Raw genomic sequence first — 6,644 nt, forward strand, 5'->3', positions numbered from 1 at the left:
CATGGGACTGGTCAGTGCTAGCTAAAACAACTTTAGGCACCAGTCAACACTGCCTCTGTAGGGCAAGAATTTGAAGAATCATGTGAACAGCAAACTGTTTTCTAATATTGGCCACTGTTATTCCTCCCCTTCCCCTAATGTGGCTCTCTCAAAATCCTATTTGGATAGAACAGTGGCCTTTAAATGGAGAGAAATTACAGTGAGCCCATGAATTACTTGAGGAACAATTAAACATCAGCCATAAAGAACCATCTAACAGCCCTTGGAATTTACCCATTGTCATCATTCCCAAAAAGTCTGGAAAATGGAGACTTTTGTATGACCTATGGGCTATTAATGCTAATCTGCAACCTATGTGGCCTCTTCAACAGGAGCTTCCTTCTGCCATGGCAATTTCTCAAGATTGGCCTATAGTCATTATTGACTTAAAAGACCACTTTTATACTTGATTGGAAAAGAATGTTACTGATTATACTCACTTTTGCCTTATGTTATTTACTAATTTTAGGATGCAAATGCAAATCCACAACACGACTTATAACTGCTGTGCCTGACAAACCTGTTGCTGTACACATTTGTACTCTGCAAATCAACAAAATTTGATGCAAAAAAACAGAAAAGGGGGAGATGTAGGGTATTGGTCAGGGTGGTGGGAAAAATTATATGAAAGATGCAAACCTTCTTGGAAGGCTGGAATGTTTTGCAAAAGCTTTTGGAAAGGGTTATGGCTGAAGGCAGCCTAATTATCTTACCCTGAGCTAATAGCAAAGAAAGATAACAAGGGACTGTAGAGGAGTTTAAATAAATATCTTGTTTACTCATGTTGTGCTAAAACCAACCTTTTATCATTCATGCACAGGACTGCTCTCTACTCAGGGGGTTGACAATGTTAATTACCCACAAAAGGTGTTTGCACTAGACCTTTTTCATTAAATATGTACTCAATAAATGTGAGTGTTGCTGGCTTATTGTGGCTGCTGTGTACTCTGGCATGAGCCCCCTAGCCTCATGGACAGGCAAGCCTGTGTCTGCAAACTCCTTTCATCCATCACTAGGCCAGAATCTGTGGGGCAGACTCAACAGTAGTCAGGGTCTGATTCAAAAGTATCATAATATCCTTCCACGAGAGTTCAAATACTTGGGTTAAATTCTGGATAGCCTCTATATACCTGTCAGCCTCATCTGAAAACATGCCAAGATCTCCTTTAATTTGCCTGAAATCCTATAGAGAAAAGGGGTCTTGGACCTTAATGTGGCCATATTCACGAGGCATCTATTGCAAGGGCAGGAGTGAGACTGGGGCCTGCTTAGACAAACATTTCTAGGACATGAAAAGTTTGAGAGAGAACTTGGATATAGAGAACCTGGATAGGGAGAAGCAGAGGGAGTTGCCTCCCCTGCTGGAGGTACCTCTGGGATTTGCTTCTCTAGTTCCCTGGTAATTCCCTTGCAGCCTCTCCCTAGATGGCCATCAGGAAGGCTGAATTAATCCTACAATGTTGACAAAGGTCCAGCATTCCTTGCAAGGCAAAGAAATCCTGCAAATATGAGAACTTGGAGAATTTGCCCTCATGTTTACAGAAAAGGACCAGCTGCAGGGTGGTATTGAAATTAATGCTTCTATCCTGAGAAAATGCTTCTCCTTCCTGAAGAACAAAATTTGGCCATACCTTTGTGCAAAGGAATATGAGGTGCCTTTTATCCAGAGCCTGCAAGGCCAAGAAGTATAGGCTGAAAAAAGTATAGGCAAAGATGTATAGGCAGAATATAGGCTGAAAATATTTGGTTTCCCATTTTGAAGGGAGGAGAGAGGAGGAAAAAGACATTTTTTTTCTCTCCGGTGTCTGAGGGTGAAAAGTGTCCCAATAATTCAGGATGCACTTGAGAGGAGTGCAGGTGGAAGTTAATTTGTTACTCATCTGGAGAAAGGGGAAAAACGTATCTCTTTGTCCATTTGTCTTCCCAGTGAATAACTGGGCTATGTGACAGAGAGGAAAAAAATCATCCTCTTTTTACTTCTGACCTTATATCCCATATCCAGGTGACCTTTGCAGGTGAGTGCAAGTGTAGCCTTCACTCATGAAGCAGGGAGGCATAGTCAGCAGGAATATTTGCACTCACCTATGCAGTGCTTAAAATTCCCACCGTCAGTAACCTTTGAATTCCCTAGACCCTATCTATGCCGTGAATGCAAGCATGACCTCCATCTATAAAATGGGAGGACCTAATTGGCAGGAATTAGTCGTGCTCACTTGTATACTGTGCCCCTAGACTTCCATGGTTATCTGCTTCTAGACACCTTAGATCTAGTTTTCCTTTCTAGGGTCTCAAACCAAAGATTGGAATTGTCTCAGGAGGGTGTATGTACTAATTAATAAGTGCCAGGTGGCCCTCATGAAATTGCAGAGAGCAACTGGTGGAGCAGCCCCTCTGTTGCTTCCCTAGCATAAGCAGGTAAAACTGGGACCCAGTCCTCCTCAAACAAGGGAGAGAAAGGGATTCTAGGTAATTGGGGACCTGGCCTAACAAGATGCTTCTCAAGAGGAAAAACAAATAAGCCTCTCACATAGAAAAATTCCCTGTATTTTTCAGGACTATGTTAACTCCTGACATGGTGAAGAAAAGAGAAGAAACCAACTTAAGTGCAAGGAAAGGTAGGGTGCTTGGAGAAAAAAGTGTCTTGCCCTATGCAAATGGGTTCTTCAGCAAGAGAAAGAAAACTCTGAATTGTTACATGCTCCATGCTCCTAACAATAGACAGATACCACAGTGTTCTCATTTACACTCCTGATGACTAAGCCAAAAATGCTCACTCTATTCAGTAATATTTATGTGGTTTGCAACAATACCCATAACATTGTATATAAAGAAGAGATAGGAGCTAGGACAACCAGGAAAGGAGGGAAGGGGAGGAGATGTGGGGGAGGGGAAGAGAGGGAGGGAAAGAAACAGTGAAGAAGAGGGAGAGAAAGAAGGAGTGGAAGAAAAGAAAGAAAGAGAGAAAGAAAGAAAAAGGAAGAAAGAAAGAAGGAAGGAAGGAAGGAAAGAAAAGAAAGAGAGAAAGGGAGGGAGAGAAAGAAAAAAAGGAAAGAAGGAAAGAAGGGAGGAAGGGAGGGAGGGAGGATGGGACAGAGGGAGGGAGGACAGGATAGAGGGAGGGAGGAAGAGAGGGACTGGGGGTCTTAGTGTTGACATTCTAACAAGTGGCTGGGGATTAAAGTTAGTCCAGGGGCCTTTGGATAACACTGAGGTGTAGCCTCAGCCAGCTACCCTCAGCTGCCCCAGGACCTCCTTCGGATTCCGTGTGATGTCTAGAACTCTGTGAAGGGAGCCAGCATTCCCAACACTGGAAGATGATTGGAGATTAATGGTTTTGTCCTAAGCAAGCCTGTCCTCCATGTCTTAAGTCCCACAGCCACAACAGTTACTTTTCACTGGCTAACAGAAGTCCAGTGTTTTTGATTTTGGCTATTTTGGAGTTTAGAGACTCAGAGGAAAGGAGAGAAACCAGCAAGTCCACTTTCATTCAACCTTCCACAGATCCCAGGGAAGCCCCCCAAAAATGTCATGGGATCCTTAGGGTGTCGCTTTCCCAGCCAGAAAACTCTGTGGCCAGTGGCACCTTTGCCTTAGTTTTGCTTGAGCCCACTGGGTTCATCCTGTTCACTTGGACAGGTAGTCTGGGCTTGGCTTTTGCTACCGGCCTGAGTCCCATGCATTTCAAGGTGGAGCCAGGCATGGAGTGGTGAGGAGAGTATGAGCAAGTGAGCAAGCATGGAGTTTGGCTACTACGTACAGCCTGGCATACCAGCTGCGGTGGGGTGGTCAGCTACAGCGCTGGGCACAGCTACTGGCTTCCTTGGCGATGGAACCAGGCATACCACAAGCCTCTTCCTCAGTGGGCACTGGGGGAAATGGTGGCACCCAGAACCTTGGAGACACCAGGAACTGCAGAGCCCCAAAGAGGCTGTCACAGCCCTGGCTCAGGGAGCTCCTAAGTCTGAGATCCCTGAAGGGCCACAGCTCTTCCCTCTTCTCTCATCTATAACGTGGTGGGCAGTGGGCATATTTCAGGTTTGTTTTTATTGCAGTTCTTTCAGTCCTTTCATTTGGCAGGTCCTGAGTTACTGTATTGTATCCAGGAAAAATGAAGTACACAGACAAGTGGAGCAAGGCAAAGAAGTACTTTACTGAGTGACAGCTCAGCTCCCAGGAAACCTGGAGTGGGTAGCTTTTCTCCACAGGCAGTTCATCCTCATGTGTGTGCACATCTCAGTAGAGAAGAGACCCAGAGTGGGAAACTGCTCTCTTCAGGCAGGTCATCCCAAAATCTCTGCAGCCCTCAGTGGAGAGGTGACCTGGAGTGGGTAGCTCCTACCAACAGGGAGGTCATCCTGATGACTGTACAGCTCTCAGCAGAGAGGAGACCCACAGCACGTAGGTCCTATCCACAGTCAGATCCTCTCATCATCTGCCCAAGTCTGGCTGAATCCAGGATTTTTGTGGGCTTCAGAAGGGAAGAAGTGCCTGCTGATTGGTCCATGGGCAACCATGGGCTGGCCTGGAAAAAGCACTGTAAGTTGTCATTCTGGTCCTCAGAAGTAGCACCCTGGCCCTCAGGCTTCAGACCATCTCTGGTTTAAAGGTAGGGTATCACTCGGGACCTGTCCCTTTCCACTCAGGAGCCTGTCTGCCTCCTGCCACTGTTCATGGTGCCCAGGCTGTCCTGCCAAGGGGTGTCTGCAGTCCCATGCCAAGCTGCCCTCAGACCCCTACTTGGCCTTCTTCCTGTGCTGTTCAGCACCCAAACGGGACCAAGGTGGGAGACCAAGAGGGGACCAAGGTGGAGTCCCCACGGAGGGGACCAAGGTGGCAGGGCTGGCATGTCAGCACCACCCTGAGCATGTGCACACCCAGCCAGGTTGTGACAGTGCTTGGGTTTGAAGACAGCTTTACTCTGAAAATGGAGTGGGCATCATGAGCAGGGAGAGGCCAGGCAGGAGCAGCCATTTCTCAGCCTGCAAGGCAGTTGGGCTTACTGGGTTTCTAAGAGCTCAGGGATGCCTGGGTTCCTGGCTGCTGCTGGCTAGCTGCAGTTGTGCCTGAGAGGGCAGGGCTCCTGTCCCACCAACTTGGAATGGCTCCTGTCCCACCAACTCGGAAGTTGGTGGGGCTCCTGCCTGTTCCTGGCTCCCACCAGCTCTGAGTAGATAGCTGCCCTGGCCTCAAGCCGCGCCCCCACCTCCCCCACAGCCGGTGTCTTTGCTGCAGCATCTACAGATGGGCCGCTTCTGCCATCAGTTATACATTTCAGTCACTGAATGTAACCAGACAATGTAAAGAAATTATAAATAATTTTCAGCTGGAGATAATGGTATTGTTTTGTTTCAAAGGAAACAAATTCAAACATTAACTTGTTTTGCTTGAATCTGGGTTTTATAAATTTGTAAAACGTGCAAAAATCTAAGGCTTACACATACAGAATTTCATGCACAATGATTGCTAAATGCTGAGATGCAAAATAAGCAGTAGGAAATAAAATCTGGCAGCTTTAAATGTCCCAGTTGCATCAACACCGACACCATTTACTTATAATATCTTATGGAAAGACAAGTCCCCACTCAGAGGGCTCAGGACATCATTAGTCACGGGGCAGTCCACAATTAAAAATCAAAAAGATTCGTAACAAAACTGTATACTACTTTAGTGCCTTTTAAATATTAAAATGAAAAGGGGTATGAATTGTAACTAAATTTTCTGTAGATAAATAATATATAAAATCTGTATGTTAAACATCAGCTTAGATTTCTATTGAAAGATAAAGTATTTTCTCTCGCTTAAAACTATTGACCCATATATATGTCATTTGAACCAGACATCAAGTACATTTTTCCTTTCTGAAGATATCTTTGTTTGATATCACCTACCAAAGATGATGTGATCATTAGCAATAAATTTGAATCACAAGCTTATTGTATTTATATTTTCCCTTAAATCTTCATGCACTTTATAAGTTTTGGAAAGTGAGGATGGTGGCAGCTAAGTGGAGGAAAAAATGAAAGGAAAGTGTCTATTACTATTTAGATACATTTGAAAACCTGTCCTCTTAGTCAATGTTTCAGGAATTAAGATTAAGAGATATTCAAAGGAAGGTGGTCTAGCAAACAAAGCATGAAATGATTGAAAGGTTTGAAATAAATGGAAAGTGTTCAACTTAACCACAACCCTCCATTGTTCATTCATTCATCTGTTCATTAATTCATTTGACTAATGCTTCTTTATTACCTACAGAATTCTAGAAGCTATTCTAGGAAGTGAAAATTAATAAGTGAATGAAAAAGACAAAAATCTCTAATATTACAAAGCTTATATTGAAAGAAGTCAAATCAAGAGATAATAACATTCACGAATACTAGTCAAATGATCATGAATGTTCTGGGGAAAAACATAACAGAGAAGGAGGATAGATTGTATGTATCAGGAGGGCCCAGGAGAGACAGAGACAGTCACATAGGTATTAAAGCAAAGGCATCGAGGAATGGTGTGACAATTCTGGTTTCTTTGTGATGACCTGCAGAAACAGGGTAGAGAATGTAATAATACTAGGCCTGGTGGCCTCAGGGCTGATAATGCCAGTAACCTTC

General features: G+C 44.4%; 1 long non-coding RNA gene across 1 annotated transcript in view; it reads left to right on the top strand.

Moving 5' to 3' along the window:
• The window catches only part of LOC119470280, a 60,464-nt gene extending 57,513 nt beyond the window's left edge, over positions 1-2,951 (top strand). The window contains exon 3 of the long non-coding RNA XR_005199163.1: positions 2,593-2,951. This is a non-coding gene — a long non-coding RNA (uncharacterized LOC119470280). The remainder of the gene's footprint in view (positions 1-2,592) is intronic.
• Positions 2,952-6,644: the final 3,693 nt, after the last annotated feature.

Source organism: Cebus imitator, unplaced genomic scaffold (assembly GCF_001604975.1).
Source record: "Cebus imitator isolate Cc_AM_T3 unplaced genomic scaffold, Cebus_imitator-1.0 Scaffold26, whole genome shotgun sequence".
NCBI classification, from domain to species: domain Eukaryota; kingdom Metazoa; phylum Chordata; class Mammalia; order Primates; family Cebidae; genus Cebus; species Cebus imitator.